Source organism: Schistocerca serialis, chromosome 11 (assembly GCF_023864345.2).
Source record: "Schistocerca serialis cubense isolate TAMUIC-IGC-003099 chromosome 11, iqSchSeri2.2, whole genome shotgun sequence".
Classification (NCBI taxonomy): Eukaryota; Metazoa; Arthropoda; class Insecta; order Orthoptera; family Acrididae; genus Schistocerca; species Schistocerca serialis.
The window spans coordinates 170,832,300-170,851,157 of NC_064648.1; the positions used below are offsets into that span (position 1 = coordinate 170,832,300).

Sequence of the window (18,858 nt, forward strand, 5' to 3'; positions counted from 1 at the left end):
GGAGTTTTGCTGTTTGGGGAACAAAATGACTGATGATGGTCGAAGTAGAAAGGATATAAAATGTAGACTGGCAATGACAAGGAAAGCGTTTCTGAACAAGAGAAATTTGTTAATATCGAGTATAGATTTAAGTGTCAGGAAGTCGTTTCTGAAAGTATTTGTATGGAGTGTAGCCATGTATGGAAGTGAAACATGGACGATAAATAGTTTAGAATAGAATAGAATAGAATAGAAAAGAGAATAGAAGCTTTCGGAATGTGCTGTTACAAAAGAATGCTGAGAATTAGATGGGTAAATCACATAACTAATGAGGAGGTATTGAACAGAATTGGGGAGAAGAGAAATTAGTGGCACAACGTAACTAGAAGAAGGGATCGGTTGGTAGGACATGTTCTGAGGCATCGAGGGATCACCAATTTATTATTGGAGGGCAGCGTGGACGGTAAAAAGTCGTAGAGGGAGATCAAGAGAGGAATACACTAAGCAGATTCAGAAGGATGTAGGTTGCAGTAGGTACTGGGAGATGAGGAAGCTTGCACAGGATAGAGTAGCATGGAGAACTGCATCAAACCAGGACTGAAGACCACAACAACAACAACAGTGTTTTAGTCAGTTGGACTGGACCGTTGTGAAGGTAGAGGTTTCAGGGAAGCATTGCTGCGGTGCCGTTTTTTTTCCTCCCCTCCTGTAACATTACTGCCTGGAATTTTTGCCGGGTTGATGGAGAGGACCTATCTGTTACGGCGACGGAAAGGCGCAGCGGGCCCGAATGCCGAATGCGTGCAGTCAGCGAAAATAGACATTACTGCGGATTACCTGGCCTGGGACTGTTACAACCGGTTCGCGTTACGCACGCAGGTGCGAGTGGAACGCAGGCGGCAGCTGACAGAATGGGGACAGGCGGAACGCAGAGTCACGGGCCAGCATCCATTTGTCAGCCGGCGTCCGCGGCAAGACAAGACAAGACAAGACAGGACAGGACAGAGCGGGACAAGAAATGCCTGCGGCTTTCACAATCACACGGCGGGCGGCGCGCGTGCCGGAGAAACCAGGTTCCCTGCGCGTACGTAGCAGCTGCTGCCTCCACCTGCATCCCACAGTCCCTGAAGATGCGTTCCACGTTCGAAACGCACACCCTCACTCCTAAAATACTTAACGCGCGTCAAAATGGACAACTTTGCGCAACGATCCACCCGCACATTAAATTTACATGTTGTTTATGTACCTGGTTCCTAAATCTCTGTCTTTCCATTATATAATCTATCTGAAACTTTCTAATATCTCCAGGGTTCTTCCATGTATACAGCCTTCTTTCATGATTCTTGAACCAAGTGTTAGCTATGATTAAGTTATGCTCTGTGCAAAATTCTACCAGGCGGCTTCCTCTTTCATTTCTTAGCCCCCAATCCATATTCACCTACTATGTTTCCTTCTCTTCCTTTTCCTACTGTTGAATTCTGGTCACCCACGACTACTAAATTTTCATCTCCCTTCACTACCTGAATAATTTCTTTTATATCATCATACATTTCATCGATTTCTTTATCATCTGCAGAGCTAGTTGGCATATAAACTTGTACTACTGTAGTAGGCGTGGGCTTCGTGTCTTTCTATGGAAGTGAAACATGGACGATAAATAGTTTGGACAAGAAGAGAATAGAAGAATGCTGACGATTAGATGGGTAGATCACATAACTAATGAGGAGGTATTGAATAGAATTGGGGAAAAGAGGAGTTTGCGGCACAACTTGAATAGAAGAAGGGATCGGTTGGTAGTACATGTTCTGAGGCATCAAGGGATCACCAATTTAGCATTGGAGGGCAGCGTGGAGGGTAAAAATCGCAGTGGGAGACCAAGAGATGAATACACTAAACATATTCAGAAGGATGTAGGTTGCAGCAGGCACTGGGAGATGAAGAAGCTTGCACAGGACAGAGTAGCATGGAGGGCTGCATCAAACCAGTCTCTGGACTGAAGACCACAACGACAACAACAACAACAACAACAACAATAATATGTACCAGATGATCGCTGAGCTAAACTCGTTCTGTTCCAGGATCCGAGACAGTCTCTCTTACAAGAAGGCTTTTAGGAATGGCGCCCTCGGTTTGTTTCAGACCTATAGAATTTGAAGCTCATTACACGGACATGAAATTTCTTAAAGCAGTGCGACGCATTTGTAAGAAAAATATCGAAACATTGCCTTCGAATATTGAAAGATTTCCGAACGCTGAAAGGTACAAAATACTGTTGCTTCTACATCTCCATGGTTACTCTGCAATTGAGACTTGAGTGCCTGGCAGAGGGTTCATAGAACCATTTTCGTACTACTTCCCTACCATTGCAGTCTCGAATGGCGTGTGGGAAAAAGGAACACCTAAATCTTTCCGTTAGAGCTCTGATTTCTCTTATTTTATTATTACGATCGTTTCTCCCTACGTAAGTGGGCGCCAACAAAATATTTACGCGTTCGGAAGGGAAAGTTGGTGATTGAAATCTCGCCGCAAAGAAAACTGACTGTTTCAGTGACTGCCAGCTCAACTCGCGTATCGTATCAGTGACACTCTCACCCCTATTCCGCGATAACACGAAACGAGCTGCCCTTCTTCGCGCTTTTTCGATGTCCTCCGTCAATCCTACCTGGTAAGGATCCCATACTGCGCAGCAATATTCCAGGACACGGACGGACAAGTCTAATGTAGGCTGTCTCTTTAGAGGGTTTGTCACATCTAAGTGTTTTGCCAACAGAGCGCAGTCTTTGTTTCGTCTTCTCCACAGTATTACCTATGTGGTCTCTCCAATTTACGTTGCTCGTAATTGTAATTACTAGGTACACTACTGGCCATTAAAATTGCTACACCAAGAAGAAATGCAGATGATACACGGGTATTCATTGGACAAGTATATTAAACTACAACTGACATGTGATTACATTTTCACGCAATTTGGATGGCTAGATCCTGAGAAATCTGTACCCAGAACTACCATCTCTGGCCGTAATAACGGCCTCGATACGCCTGGGCATTGAGTCAAACAGAGCTCGGATGGCGTGTACAGGTACAGCTGCCCGTGCAGCTTCAACACGATACCACAGTTCATCGAGAGTAGTGACTGGCGTATTGTGACGAGCCAGTTGCTCGGCCACCATTGACCAGAAGTTTTCAATTGGTGAGAGATCTGGAGAATGTGCTGGCCAGGGCAGCAGTCGAACATTTTCTGTATCCAGAAAGGCCCGTACAGGACCTGCAACATGCGGTCGTGCATTATCCTGCTGAAATGTAGGGTTTCGCAGGCATCGAACTAAGAGTAGAGCCACGGGTCGTAACACATCTGAAATGTAACGTCCACTGTTCAAAGTGCCGTCAATGCGAACAAGAGGTGACCGAGACGTCTAACCAATGGCACCCCATACAATCACGCCGGGTGATAAGCCATCACGGTCGGCCTGTTTTGGCCGAGCGGTTCTAGGCGCTTCCGTCTGGAACCGCGCGACCGCTACGGTCGCAGGTTCGAATCCTGCCTCGGGCAATGATGCGTGTGATGTCCTTAGGTTAGTTAGGTTTAAGTAGTTCTAAGTTCCAGGGGATTGATGACCTCAGATGTTAAGTCCCATAGTAAAAAAAGAAAAAAATTATAAATAAAAAGAATTAAAAAATAAAAACGATAGAAGTGACTCGGCGTGCCAGAATAATGTGTAACTGTGTAACTTTCTTTTGCAATTTGCGTCGAACACGTGTAAGCGAAGAATTGAGAAGGAAAATCCCGAGCATAGACAGTGCAAACTTGGACCCCGCGTGTAAAATAACCATGTCACCCGAACAACGGTTAGAAAATCAACGACACTGAAAAGGCGCAAGACGCGCGCTAAACAAACCGTAGCATATAGTCTGGAATAAGAATGGCGTTACTGTGGAAGGGTTGACCGTGTCTCTCAAAGTCTGCCTTCCGCGAAGAATGGTTCATTAGAGCGAACTGCGAGGCCGAATGGGCCGCCACAATGGAAAGGCCACGCTGGAGCTGGAATTGCACCAGCCGGAGTAATCTCGCGGCGCGCGCGCGCACTCACACTCACACACACACACACACACACACACACACACACACACGGTGAGAGAGAGAGCAGCGGAGTTCCGCAGCAACGCCAGCGAATCCACCGAGTTAACAACCAGAACATTAGATATTCATGAATTCAACTCGCTCCCGCACGTTACAAAGTAGCAACAACAACAACAGAAGACTTCATGATCAACGAAAAAAGTGTCAGCTTGGTTTCGTGTTATACAGCGCATAAACGGGAAAGTTCCTCGATTTCCCTGAAAACGAATATGTGGCACATATACTTGCTATATGCGGAATCATGTGAACGAAATCGTAAAGTTGCGTCTGGATATTTTTCTAAATAATAACTATTACAAACAGTCTTGATCACGATTTATTTAACAAGGTGACCGGTTTCGACCACTACTGTGGTCACCTTCAGACCATTGAGTAAGAACCTCTTTCTGTTGCAGTGATTCTCCAACAGAAAGAGGTTCCTACTCAATGGTCTGAAGATGACCACAGTAATGGTCGAAACCGGTCACCTTGTTAAATAAATCGTGATCAAGACTGTTTTTAATAGTAATTATTTATAAGACATTGATCACTGCTGTTCCCGTAATGCATTCAAAAGTAATTCATTTTTCTAAATGATTCCCTTTTGTTTTGTTTCAGGTGGCAAGTAACTACCACAAGTCACTACATCTCAAGAGAGAACCCAGTGCGTCGTGTGTTGGAAAGGAATTCACCAACTGCTGACCAAAACATTTCCAGCACGAATTTCAAAGGGAGTCACGGACGTTAACACAATTAATATTCTGTGTGACTGAAGGGGTTATGTTTGCAGAATCAGATTTTCACCCCTTGCACGCTTCCCGTGAGACTCACATTCCCAACTGTCCACAATTCTACATATGTATTGTACCTTACAGACATTTGCCCACCCACTCATTACTCGCGCACGCCATGTAAGCAGGAGATCCTGGGTTCGAGTCCCGGTCGGGGCACACATTTTCAGCTCTCCACATCGAGGTATATCAACAACACGTGTCGGCAGCTGAGGTTTTCAGTTAGTCATCATTTATTCCAGGGAAAAGCTGGACGGTCATCAACAGTGACTGTTCTTTCGAGAACAAGTTACTGTCTTCGTATATACAGTTTTAATTTGTCGCCGACGTTTTTATAGGCCGGTACGTCGATGTTTTGTTCGACGATACATTTATATCGACACTTTTCTTCGATATATGCGGGTCCGATAGTTATATGTTCAATATCGATGTATGGGATTTCGGATAATTTTGAAACTACCAACAGTGCTAAGCGAACAGCCGCTATACGTACCGTAGGCCGCGACGCCGCATCTGCAGGACACCATGACGAACATATGTGTGTGTGTGTGTGTGTGTGTGTGCGCTCTGTGCAGGCTGTAGGGCCGGTCTGAAGGTGTCCCCGCATCGAGACTCGGATCTCGCAGATAGCGGGTCGTAAAACTGGGCCACATTATCCTCCTGATAAGAGCCGCATTACGGGAAGCCGGCAGATAAAACCGCCGCCTGGCCACGCGCTAGAGGGATTTAGACAGGCTCCCCGGCCAACAGGAGAGAGAGAGAGAGAGAGAGAGAGAGAGAGAGAGAGAGAGAGAGAAAAGCGGGTTGTCGAACAAAAAAAATATCACGAAGCCTCCACCCGCACCATTTGTGGACGCAGAGAACGCCTCCTGCAGTGTCAATTGGAGTGGGAAGTTACTGCAGAAGTCCATGAAGTTCAGACACGAGCTGCTGAGATAATTAACAGGTCCCGTGTGCGCATAACACAGATGCTCGGGGGCCGAAAACGGTCGCCGATGGGCAGTGATCAGTTTTGGTCCAAAGCGCTGGGCGACTCCATTCGTTTGCTCGGAAGATTACATTAGATTAATACTAGTTCCATGGATCATGAATACGATATTTCGTAATGATGTGGAACGAGTCAAATTTTCCAATACATGACATAAGTATGTTGTTAAATTAACTTAAGTATGTTGTTAAATTAACCTAATTAAGTTAATATAACAACTTAATTTTTTTTTTTTTTTTAATTTTCTTTTATAATTTTTGTTTGGTTTTTTCTTTTTTTCTTAATTTGTATCTAAAAATTCCTCTATGGAGTAGAAGGAGTTGTCATTCAGAAATTCTTTTAATTTCTTCTTAAATACTTGTTGGTTATCTGTCAGACTTTTGATACTATTTGGTAAGTGACCAAAGACTTTAGTGGCAGTATAATTCACCCCTTCCTGTCCCAAACTTAGATTTAATCTTGAATAGTGATGATTATCCTTTCTCCTAGTATTGTAGTTATGCACACTGCTATTACTTTTGAATTGGGTTTGGTTGTTAATAACAAATTTCATAAGAGAGTATATATACTGAGAAGCTACTGTGAATATCCCTAGATCCTTAAATAACTGTCTGCAGGATGATCTTGGGTGGACTCCAGCTATTATTCTGATTACACGCTTTTGTGCAATGAATACTTTATTCCTCAGTGATGAATTACCCCAAAATATGATGCCATATGAAAGCAATGAGTGAAAATAGGCGTAGTAAGCTAATTTACTAAGATGTTTATCACCAAAATTTGCAATGACCCTTATTGCATAAGTAGCTGAACTCAAACGTTTCAGCAGATCATCAATGTGTTTCTTCCAATTTAATCGCTCATCAATGGACACACCTAAAAATTTGGAATATTCTACCTTAGCTATATGCTTCTGATTAAGGTCTATACGACTTATTGTATGTACTGTGTCTTATCAAAATTCAGTGAGAGTCCGTTTACAAGGAACTACTTAGTAATTTTCTGGAAGACAGTATTGACAATTTCATCGGTTAATTCTTGTTTGTCAGGTGTGATTACTATACTTGTATCATCAGCAAAGAGAACTAACTTTGCCTCTTCATGAATATAGAATGGCAAGTCATTAATATACATGAAGAACAACAAAGGACCCAAGACCGACCCTTGTGGAACTCCATTCTTGATCAAGTTCCCCAGTTTGAGGAATGTGCTGATCTTTGCCACCTTTAGGCCGGTCGGCAAGGCACTGCGTTGACACAATCGAGGCGCACGCTCTACAGCTTTTGGTTCAAATGGCTCTGAGCACTAAGGGAGTAAACTGAGGTCATCAGTCACTTAGAACTACTTAAACCTAACTAACGTAAGGACATCACACACATCCGTGCAGGATTCGAACCTGCGACCGTAGCAGTCGCGCGGTTCCGGACTGAAGCGCCTTCTGTTCTGTCGTGTCTGCGCCAGGGTTCCGTAAAACAGAAGTAATATCCGGCGTTCCCTAAGGAAGTGTTATAGCCCCCCCCTATTGTTTCTGATCTATGTTAACGACATAGGAGACAATCGGAGTAGCCGTCTTACATTATTTGCAGACGACGCTGTCATTTACCGTCTTGTAAAGTCATCAGATGATCAAAACGATTTGCAAAATGATTTACATAACACACCTGTATGATGCGAAAAGTGGCAGTTGCCCCTGAATAAGGAAAAAGTGTGAAGTTATTCACATGACTACTAAAAGGAATCAGCTAAATTTCGATTACGCAATAAGTCACACAAATCAGGGGCTCTTAAATCAGCTAAATACTTAGCGATTACAATTACAAATAAACTAAATTGGAACGATAACGTAGATAATATTGTGGGCATAGCAAACCACAGACCGTGATTCATTGGCAGAACACTTAGAAGGTGCAACAGGTGTACTAAAGAGACTGCTTACACCGCGCTTGTCCGCCCTGTTCTGGAGTTCTGCTGTGCGGTGTGGGATCCGCATCAGGTGGGACTGACGAATCGAAAAAGTACAAAGAAGGGCAGCTCGTTCTGTATTATCGCGAAGTAGGGGAGATAGTGCCACAGACATGTAGCGGTTCTAGGCGCTCAGTCCGGAACCGCGCGACTGCTACGGTCGCAGGTTCGAATCCTGCCTCGGGCATGGATGTGTGTGTGATGTCCTTAGGCTAGTTAGGTTTAAGTAGTTCTAAGTTCTAGGGGACTGATGACCTCAGATGTGAAGTCCCTTAGTGCTCAGAGCCATTTGAACCAGCTCTCCTATCATTAATATACATCCAATGTATGTTAACAAATAATGAGACACCCATTTTAAGTTAAATGATATTTATTGGTTTCGATATTAAGCTATTTGCTGCTCTTATTCTTTTGTTAAAATGTGTTTGAAATGTAATACATTGCAACCTATATTGCTACATAGTTATAAAAAAAATGATTGAATCCGTTGAAGTAATATATTCGCTGCTTTCTGAAGTTTTATCCAGTATGATATGACACACTACCCGAGGGGGTGGGCTATAGCCCCCCCCCCCACCCACCCACCTCGCCAACACCCCTGGGCATGACTGCATTTGCCCATCAGACCTTGAAACGTCTCTGTGAAGTCGTTTCATAAGACACTTGTCCAATTCGGTACAACCTAGTCACTTTACTACCTGATTTTAGCTCAATTGATGAACACTTCCAGAAAGACTGAGCACTCAAATACGGCATGTTGATTATTATACGTGTGTTTCAATGTGCGGTTTCGGTTTTGCTTTGTGGGAATCCCTGAGTTGGTCATCGTATGCTGGGAGCAGACGATGTTGCTTCTCGTTCAAAGGAGAGCACAGGATGACCAACTTAGATTTCCAATACCAGAACAGACAGGTTTACCCATCTTAGTTGAAGGCTGTGTCGAAGGCTGTTTTTGTGTGTGAGATTGGTGACTGAGGGTAGCTTCCGCTGTACGAGGAGCTAGGTAATCTCGAAAGAGAAAGGGACACTTAGGTGAGTACGGTTGGTTGGTTGGTTGGGTTGGGGAAGGGGAAGGAGACCAGACAGCGAGGTCATCGGTGTCATCGGATTAGGGAAGGACGGGGAAGGAAGTCGGCTGTGCCCTTTCAAAGGAACCATCCCGGCATTTGCCTGCAGCGATTTAGGGAAATCGCGGAAAACCTAAATCAGGATGGCCGGACGCGGGATTGAACCGTCGTCCTCCCGAATGCGTACGGACCATAGCTCTTAAGTGGGGTTTCAGGTGATAGGAAGCTGGTTGAGTTAGAACTTCGTCATGTTTAACTGGTGAAGTACCTAAGAACTTCAGCTTATCTGAAGCGTGTGAAGCGAGGTATTTTTTTAAATGATTTTTAATCTTATATTTTGTGGAAATTGCTTTTGTCTTTGTTTGTCGATGATTTTGTGGCACGTGTCTGGTACTCAATGACCCTTCTGGTCCACCACGGCACCACAATAGGCTTTATTTTGCTTGTTTAACGAACTGTGATTTCTGCAAGAATATCTGTTCTTCCGTGCGCTTTCTACAAAGCAGCACAACAGTTTGATTCGGAATGCACCACGTGCTCTAGTTCGGCCGCAGCAATAATTATCGCACAACCTCGTGCATTGGTTAAACCTCTGTCCAGAATAGTGAATGTGTAGAATCGTAATGCGAATCGCTCTGAGATATTTTTATGGTATGAATGGAAAGGAGCTGACAGCATCATTGTCTCCCAGCCCCGTTTTTTTTTTGTGTTTCTCCTTGCTGTAGTTAAATTGTGCTCTGTTACATTCTCACGTAATTCTTACTTAAATATTTCGAGTCAGGCACCAGTTATGTGCAGTTAGGATGTGCAACCAAATATTTAGTTCCAATAAATAATTTACGTGAAAGATGAATTCTTTGGTGTCGATCTTACCCCCTTACTCTGATTTCCATTCCTGAAATAATCAAGTTGCTTCATGCACGACATGGAGTGCTATTTATCTGGCTACTTAAGGAAATTTGCGTACTTTTAATTAAATTACAAAGTAATTAAACTAATAATTTTCCAGCTCCGTTTTTTTCTAAATAGTTAGGAAGGGCTTGGGATGGTGGCGACCCTGAATTTCTGAATTTTTATCATTATTTGTGTGAGAAAAGCAGCTAGAAATGCGAGATAACGTATATGGCTCGATCAGAAACGTCGTAAACATAGTAATACGTTACAACCTTTATTTATCAGGATTACTTGCATGTTTCATTGTCCTCCACTCTTTCCTTTCATTTGTATCTACAACAGCCAGACACCCGTACATCGTATGCAGACGCAGAAGACAGTGAAACCACGACCACACACACACACACACACACACACACACGCACACACACGCAAACGTGAACAGAAGAGGCCCCAAAACGATGCCGTGGGGGACACACCGGCTGACCGTAGTTTCTGGCTGGCCCGCAATCGATTTCCAAGTGGTCACGTCACGTCCCGACAGACTGCAGACTACAATAGGTACGGAACAATGGCAGAGTTCTGCTTCGAGGGCGGCACGCGAACCGCAAGAGTGCGTGCAGCGTGAGGCAGCACATGAGGCGACGTCTCGGGCAGTGGGAGGTTCAAAAGCACCGACCGGCTACTGCCAGGCTCGACCCCGATACATTTTAAGGAGACCCCTACTGTGCGAAACTCCCCTCACACCGCAAGAATCCCGAAATACTGAAATATCCCCGCTGGCGACACTCTTTCGACTAACACTACTACCACGAAGCCATTACACTTCCACAGCTCGATAGAGTTGTGCCTGGCCGCGAAGGCGCAGTCTCAGCTTTGGATACGATGCTTTGAATGTTTTTAGAAAATCAAACAGGAATCAGTATTTTTTTTAAAAACTTAAAGCACTTAACTGTCTTCCAAAATATTCCCGTCTAACATCGAATCGTTTTCTGCATTCGATTAAAACCAGTCGGACCAATGACCCCGCCACTCCTGAGGCACTTCAGGAACCAGCTCCCCATAATGTTCATCCACTGCCGCGACCGAAACTGACTGCGCGCATTTCACCTTCAATTTTTCGAAGCAAAAAATAAATCGCGAGCTGCTCGGTCGGGGCTGTATTGTAAGAGGGTCCCATAGTGCTCACCTTTAGGGCATCAATGTATTCAGTTGTTGGTTTTGCTTTAGGTGATGATGTGTTGGCGTGATGGAAAGTAATTTTTTTTTTTTCCCGGGAACGTTTTCGAAATTTTGCGATAAACAGATCAGCTGGCACTAAGCGTTCATCTGCATTCTAAAGCTACATTAATAATACGAGCTATTTCAAAATTAAGAAAAAAAAATGGCCAGGTTTTAGTAGGACTCAGCGCACTGAGGTTTTGGTACAAAATTATGTACAGATCGTTCATCCCAGAAATCGAGGATCTCAGCGATTTTTGCATGTTATCTATACCGATACCGGCAAGATATTGGTCGTTGGAATTGCGCGACCATGTCAAAATATCTACGGCAGTTCTTCAGACTAGCCCGAAGATACAAAAGGACGCGAGCACGACACTTCAGTTTACTTATAGAGACAGACTTGTTAAATTACTGAAACATGACTACAACTTCCATTTTTTGTTTGCATGCACTATTGTTCATGCTTATGCATCTGACTGATTATGAATGCAATGCATGTTCAAATGGCATTTTTTATAATGGGAATAGAGTTTAACAAGTTTCAGATGTTTTACTTTACTTCCACTGTGAGACGTTGCTTCTTGCCGAATTTCGCAAATCTAGTTTAACGGGGAGCACACTACACATTTTGATGAGAGAGTTTTCGAGTACCGAAGTATGCGACGTAAATGGCCGCCTCTTTTAACTTAAATTATTTAGGAACCAACAATTTTGACACCTCTGAGGGACCGTCGACAGAGACATACGGAAAAGAAAGCGATCCCATCAGGGTCCAATGTTCATAGACTGGTGCACGCAACCATAAAAACTACCAAGGCCCATTGTCGCCAGAATGAATTCGTATGACGTCCGTCGACCTCCTCCATGTATTACTTGAACAATTTCTTCGATACTGTAATCAGTAACAGCATTTATTGGGCGTCCTACACGAAGTTCATTACGAGCATAAATATGCATTATAGATCTCTTCATTTAATACAGTTAAAATCGTACTCCGCGTATTTTCTGTACTGTAACTGATATTTTTGTGCCCACAAAAACTGCAACTGATGATAATACAACAGATTTTGAAATCTGCGCAGCCACAAGCGGCATAGGCCGGCCGCTGTGGCCGAGCGGTACTAGGCGCTTCAGTCCGGAACCGCGCTGCTGCTACGGTGGCAGGTTCGAATCCTGCCTCGGGCAAGGATGTGTGTGATGTCCTTAAGTTAGTTAGGTTTAAGTAGCTGTACGTCTAGGGGATTGATGACGTCAGATGTTGAGTCCCATAGTGCTTAGAGCCATTTGAAGAAGCGTGATATAACATTTTGGAAAGATAAGACCTCTTTAGCTGTAAATCCTTTTTATTTATACGTACGACCGGTTTCACAGCATCCTTCGCTGTATCATCAGGTGAAACAAAATCAATTCATGTTGAGATGGAAGAAACGACAACGGAATGAACCAGTCTTAATCACCAATAAATTGTCGCTAAATAGCAGACGCCAAAAATAAAATGAGACAGAACGCTCACGTCATACCCTGAGTTACAATACCCTGAGTTACAATACCCTGAGTTACAATACCCTGAGTTACAATACCCTGAGTTACAATACCCTGAGTTACAATACCCTGAGTTACAATACCCTGAGTTACAATACCCTGAGAGGCAACGGAGCTCAATATGCCGAACTGGTGAACTGTTTTAAAACATTATAGATTACCTCCAAGAGAATGGCTTACTGACACACAGTCAACATGGGTTTAGAAAACATCGTTCTTGTGAAACGTATCTAGCTCTTCACCCACAGGAAGTGTGCTGTTGACAAGGGATTTTAAACTGATTCCCTATTTCTAGGTTTCCAGAAGACTTTTGACACTGTACCAGACAAGCGTCTTCTAGTGAAATTGCTTGCTGAATACCGTCTCAGTTACGTCACTGGGTTTCCTGTCAGAGAGATCACAGTCCGTAGTAACCAATGGAAAGTCCTGAAATAAAGAAAGTGATTTGTGCCGTTCCCCAGGGTAGTATTATAGGACCTATGCTGTTCCTTACCTATATCAACGATTTACGAGACAATCAGAGCAGGCGTCTTAGGTTGTTTGCAGATTACGCTGTCGTTTATAGACTAGTAGAGTCATCAGAAGATCAAAACAAATTGCAAAACAATTTAGAAAGGATATGTGTATGGTGCGAAAATGGGAAATTGGCCGTAAATAATGAAAAGTGTGAGGTCATCCACATGAGTGCTAAAAGGAATCCGTTAAACTTCGGTTACAGGATAGATCAGTCAAATCTAAAGGCCGTAAATTCAACTAAATACCTAGGTATTACAATTTCAAACAATTTAAAATTGAAGGAACACACAGTAAATGTTGTGGGGAAGGCTAACCAAAAGTGCGTTTTATTGGCAGGACACTTAGAAAATGTGACAGACCTACTAAGGAGACTGCCTACACTACGCTTGTCCGTCCTCTTCTAGAATACTGCTGCGCGGTGTGGGATCCTTACCAGGTATGATTGACGGAGTAAATCGAAAAAGTTCAAAGAAGGGCAGCACGTTTTGTATTGTCGCGAAATATGGGAGAGAGAGTGTCACTGAAATGATACAGGATTTGGGCTGGACATCTCTAAAACAACGTTGCGGTGGAATCTTCTCACGAAATTGTGCTCCGTAAAGCCAAAAGGAGAAACAACGAATGATGAATGTGCGGTATCAAGTCGCAAGTTATTGTAATTCGTACGTATCTAGTTGAATTTACGGTAGCCGGCCGCAGTGGTCGAGCGGTTCTAAGCGCTACAGTTTGGTACCGCGCGGCCGCTGCGGTCGCAGGTTCGAATCCTGCCTCGGGCATGGATGTGTGTGATGTCCTTAGGTTACTTAGGTTTAAGTAGTTCTAAGTTCTAGGGGACTGATGACCTCAGAAGTAAAGTCCCATAGTGCTCAGAGCCATTTGAACCATTTTTTTTTGAATTTACAGCATTTAATTTTGACTGATTTATCGTGTAACTGCAGTTTAACGGATTTCTTCTAGCACTCATGTGGATGACGTCACAGTTTTCGTTATTTAGGGTAAATCTGCCAATGTTCGGACCAAATAGATATCTTTTCTAAATCGTTTTGAAATTTGTTTTCATCTTCTGATAACTTTATTAGTCGATACACGACAGCGTCATCTGCAAACAATCTAAGTCGGCTGCTCAGATTCTCTCCCAAATCGTTGATGTAGGTAAGGAACAGCGAAGGGCCTATAACACTACCTTGGGGAACGCCAGAAATCACTTCTGTTTTACTCGATGACTTTCCGTCAGTTACTACGAACGATGACCTCTCTCACAGGGAGTCACAAATCCAGTGACATAACTGGGACGACATTCCATAACCACGCAATTTCACCACAAGCGCTCGACAGAGGTCAGTCAAGGTCATGTTCGTTTCCATTTGCTACCCAGAAGCGGCCGCCTAATTTCTGGGGTAGGTACGAAGCAGTGTGTTTACTTTCGTCAAACTAAGTTAACACTTCTTATGTAGCTGTTCCGTATGCTTTCGAAAACAATCATCTGCTTTAATTATTCTTTGTTTTCTCCTCATTTACTCGATTGTTTCGCTGCTGGTTTTGAAATTAATTTTTTCCGCCCTTTTCCGTCCCTAAAATGTTGCCGCTTAGTCTCGCCTAGTCGAAGAAGCGAACCTGCGTACAGTGTGTCCACATTAGTAGCTGCAAGGAGGCCTGGCCTACAGCCGCTGCGTGAGAAGGTTAGACGGAAGCGAAAGGAAATTGCGTAGTATTTCTGGCGGGCAGCAATGTACGAATCGACTTGCCTCGAAGTGGCAGCTACGCGGAAGGACGAGTGGCCGGACATTCTGTGGCCACGTGTCGTATAAACAGCTGCAGCCGTGGCCCTGAACCTGGGACCGAACAAAGGGCCCTGTCTCCCTCTCCTTCCTTCCCACAGGCTACCTGCTGGCTTGTGTTGTGAGAGTGGGGCAGAGAGACAGAGAGAGAGAGAGAGAGAGAGAGAGAGAGAAATTCCTGCGGTGTAACCAGCTAGCAGCTTACGGCCTACCCACGGCAGCGGCCGGGGTGATGTTCGGTTACGACCGGCGCGGCGAAAATCCAATCTCCGCCGCGTTCTCTGCACCCCACACCGGCCGTAGGCATCTGTTTCCAGCCGCTGGAGTGTCCGAACCGAAATGCTAATTAGCATTTCACACACAAACAGGTTAAGAAGAACCGATGCGTCGGTATTGCGGTATTCAAACTTCGAAAACTGGGTTAATAAAGCTCTCTCTCCTGTTCAAGACTGATCTCTGGATACGAGGCTACGCTGAAATGTAGTGCACACGTGCTTCCGGAACAATTAGAAAGATCAGGTAAAAAAAAAACGTACACTAAAGCACCGTTCTTAAAACATATATTTGTTAGAGGTTTGTTTATAAATAAATAAATCTTCTGCTACCAGTCACGATTTTTCTTTATTTTACTTTTCATGCGACGCGTTTCGAGGAATAATTCCCATATTCAAGTGCGCTTTTTGTGTGTATTTAGCCATTTCTTCTGATGTTGTCAGTGTGTGTGTGTGTGTGTGTGTGTGTGTGTGTGTGTGACTCTGCTTCATTTAGGTGACTTTTACTGTAGTACAGAAGAAACACGCGATTTTTTAGCTGGGTATGAATTCTTTTTGTGAAGTTAGTGCCTAAAATTTAGAAGAATTTGTACTTACAGTTTTCTAATGGTCCATTTGTGCAGAGAGTCACACACACTTAACATCACACACAACTTGTTGTACACTTTACACATCGAAAATATCTTATATAAACAAAACAGTTACGAAGATCATCTTACAGGCACTCCACAGAGATAACATATAGGTTTTTCACAGATTATGATATGCTTTTGTATATTTAATTTTCCATGAAGTCACCGTTAACACTAACACTTTCCTCCAAAAATACAGGACGTTCTTTTTCATTCCGTCACTGAAGAAGTCTAAATTTATCGAACCCAGGGCTTCAGTCTTCAATGTAATTTTCATCCTTGACCTCTCTCCTGAGTAGAGGAAAAAATAAAAATCTCAAGGCGCAACATGGGGGGAGTAAGGACTGTGTGGGGATCGTTTCTAACATCAGGTTTCGCAGAGCATCTTCAGTTGAGTTTTGTGGACGAGCGTTGTCGTGTTGGAAGACTACTGGCGCCCGACTTTCCCAACACGATAACCTCGACGTAGGTGGTGTTTTAGAGTCCTGACAAGAATTCGCCATTACCCCTAGCACCAAATAATTTCTCACGTGAACTCTGAACGTATCGCAAAATACAGTGAAAAGAATATTTTTTTCCGCTTTTCGTTGATATGGGGATAACCGAACGCAATCACAAACAATTCCTTGTTTCCATCAACTTTCTTCTAACCTGCAAATTTTAACAGCTTGTCGCAGTCATGATAATTGCTTGCCGAAGGAACTACTGATTTCCCAGTTCAATCTAATACTTCAGCACAAAAATGGATGTATACCTTTACGAATGTAAGTACAGATAAAGTTGTGTTTATTTTCATTAGAGCAACATTCAAACGTTTACACAATAGTAACGTCCTGGAAACTTATTTAAAATTTTCTGTCCGCAGCTCGTGGTCGTGCGGTAGCGTTCTCGCTTCCCGCGCCCGGGTTCGATTCCCGGCGTGGTCTAGGTTTAAGTAGTTCTAAGTTCTAGGGGACTGATGACCATAGATGTTAAGTCCCATAGTGCTCAGAGCCATTTAAAATTTTCTCATTATGAGCGCAAGTTCTGGAAACACTAAGAGTGAATGGAAATGTTGAAGCACTATCTCGCATGTCTGAAACATGTACGCAAGCATCCTAAACCGAAAATTTCTTATTCCTAACATTATTAGCTCATCCGTAGCCATATTTTGGAATTCAAGATTTGATACATCCGAAAACTAAAAAGGAGAAAATAGATAGTTCAAATGGCTGTAATGAACGAACGGAATATCGACAGCGAATCCTGTAGACAAAGGGGGAGGAAACAGTGGAGGAGGAGGAGGAGGATGGGGGGATTGAAAAGAGACAGAGAGAGAGAGAGAGAGAGAGAGAGAGAGAGAGAGAGAGAGAGAGTGATGCAGAGAAGTACATGGAAGAGGTGAGAATTGTGACGTAGTGACAGAAGCTGTCATTTGAACTTTCAAAGACTTAATATTTCTGACATTTTGAGGAATACTTTTCGAAAAGTGGGGTTCGTGATACAGAGAGCGAATTAGCGAACACGGCAGTGTTATGTAGCGGCAGAGACAGGGTTTTGCTTTGTCAAGAATGAGTTATTTCTGCCGTGCTTTCAGATAGTTGCCTAAGACTTGATAATCAATAAGACGAAAGTGAAATGATTGAGAATACGATACAGTTATCGCCACATAGCCACGACAACTGTTCTTTGGCTAGCGTGATATAGTGGAAAGAGTGTACGTCACAAATGTGGCGCACCCAATCATTCAACGTCGCTTCCAGTTCGTGTGAACTCTCATACGAACGTCCACGCCCCTTCATCTGGAATGGGGTGTATTACTGGCTGAACAGGTTTCTTTTCAAGCTTGAGAGAAAATACTTTATGTTTGTGCAGTGATACTTGTTAAGAGATTGCAGTTTTGTGTTCAGTCCAGTCTAAGGCATGGTCCACCGTTAACCTGGAGCTCTTTGCAGAAGAATAAACGTTTACTGCCGTGCCGTACCGGATTTATTGTTGCAAGGGATTCTCTGAACCTTCTGCGGGAGACTAATTTTGCTTCTGTTTTGGATGCCCCCCCCCCCACTCTGATGAAGCGTTTTACGTGCTGGATAGGTGTGCACAGGTCTACTGGACTGGACTTCGCTATCACTGAAGGTCGCCAGTGTAAAAATTCTTTGGATATAGTAAAAAAAAAAAAAAAAAAAAAAGGTTCAAATGGCTCTGAGCACTATGGGACTCAACTTCTCAGGTCATTAGTCCCCTAGAACTTAGAACTACTTAAACATAACTAACCTAAGGACATCACACACATCCATGCCCGAGGCAGGATTCGAACCTGCGACCGTAGCGGACTCGCGGTCCAGACTGCAGCGCCTAGAACCGCATGGCCACTTCGGCCGGCTTTGGATATAGTAGATGCATTATTAAAATACTTGTAATGAAGAAAGTAATGATTGCAATAGAGATAGAAATTCAGGGGTTTCAAACTGATTCCGTATATCTGGATTGCGAGAGGGCTTCTGATGCTGTACCACACAAGCCGCCTGTAGTGCAATTGCTTGCTTATGGAATATATCTCGTCACTTATGGGGGTCAATTCGTGATTTCCTGTCAGAGGGGTCACATTTCGCAGTAATTGACGGAAAGTCATCGAGTAAAACAGAAGTGGTTTCTGGCTGTCCCGAAGGTAGTGTTATAGGCCCTTTGCTGGTCCGTATCTATATAAACGACTTGGAGGCAATGTGAGCAGCCGTCTTCGGTTGTTTCCAGATGGCGCTGTCGTTTATCGACTAGTGAAGTCATCAGAAGATCAAAACAAGCAGCAAAACGACTTAGAAAAGATGTATGTATGGTGCGAAAACTGGCAGTTGACCCTAAATAACGGAAAGTGTGAGGTCATCCACATGAGTGCTAAGAGAATCCGTTAAACTTTGGTTACACAGTAAATCAGTAAAAAATAAACGCCGTAAATGCAACTACACTCCTGGAAATGGAAAAAAGAACACATTGACACCGGTGTGTCAGACCCACCATACTTGCTCCGGACACTGCGAGAGGGCTGTACAAGCAATGATCACACGCACGGCACAGCGGACACACCAGGAACCGCGGTGTTGGCCGTCGAATGGCGCTAGC

At 43.7% G+C, this 18,858-nt stretch overlaps 1 protein-coding gene across 1 annotated transcript in view; it reads right to left on the reverse strand.

Annotated features, from left to right (window-relative positions):
• LOC126427370 (5'-AMP-activated protein kinase subunit gamma-1-like) overlaps positions 1–18,858 on the reverse strand; it is a 632,906-nt gene that overhangs the window by 329,397 nt on the left and 284,651 nt on the right. The gene's annotated exons all lie outside the window — the stretch shown is intronic.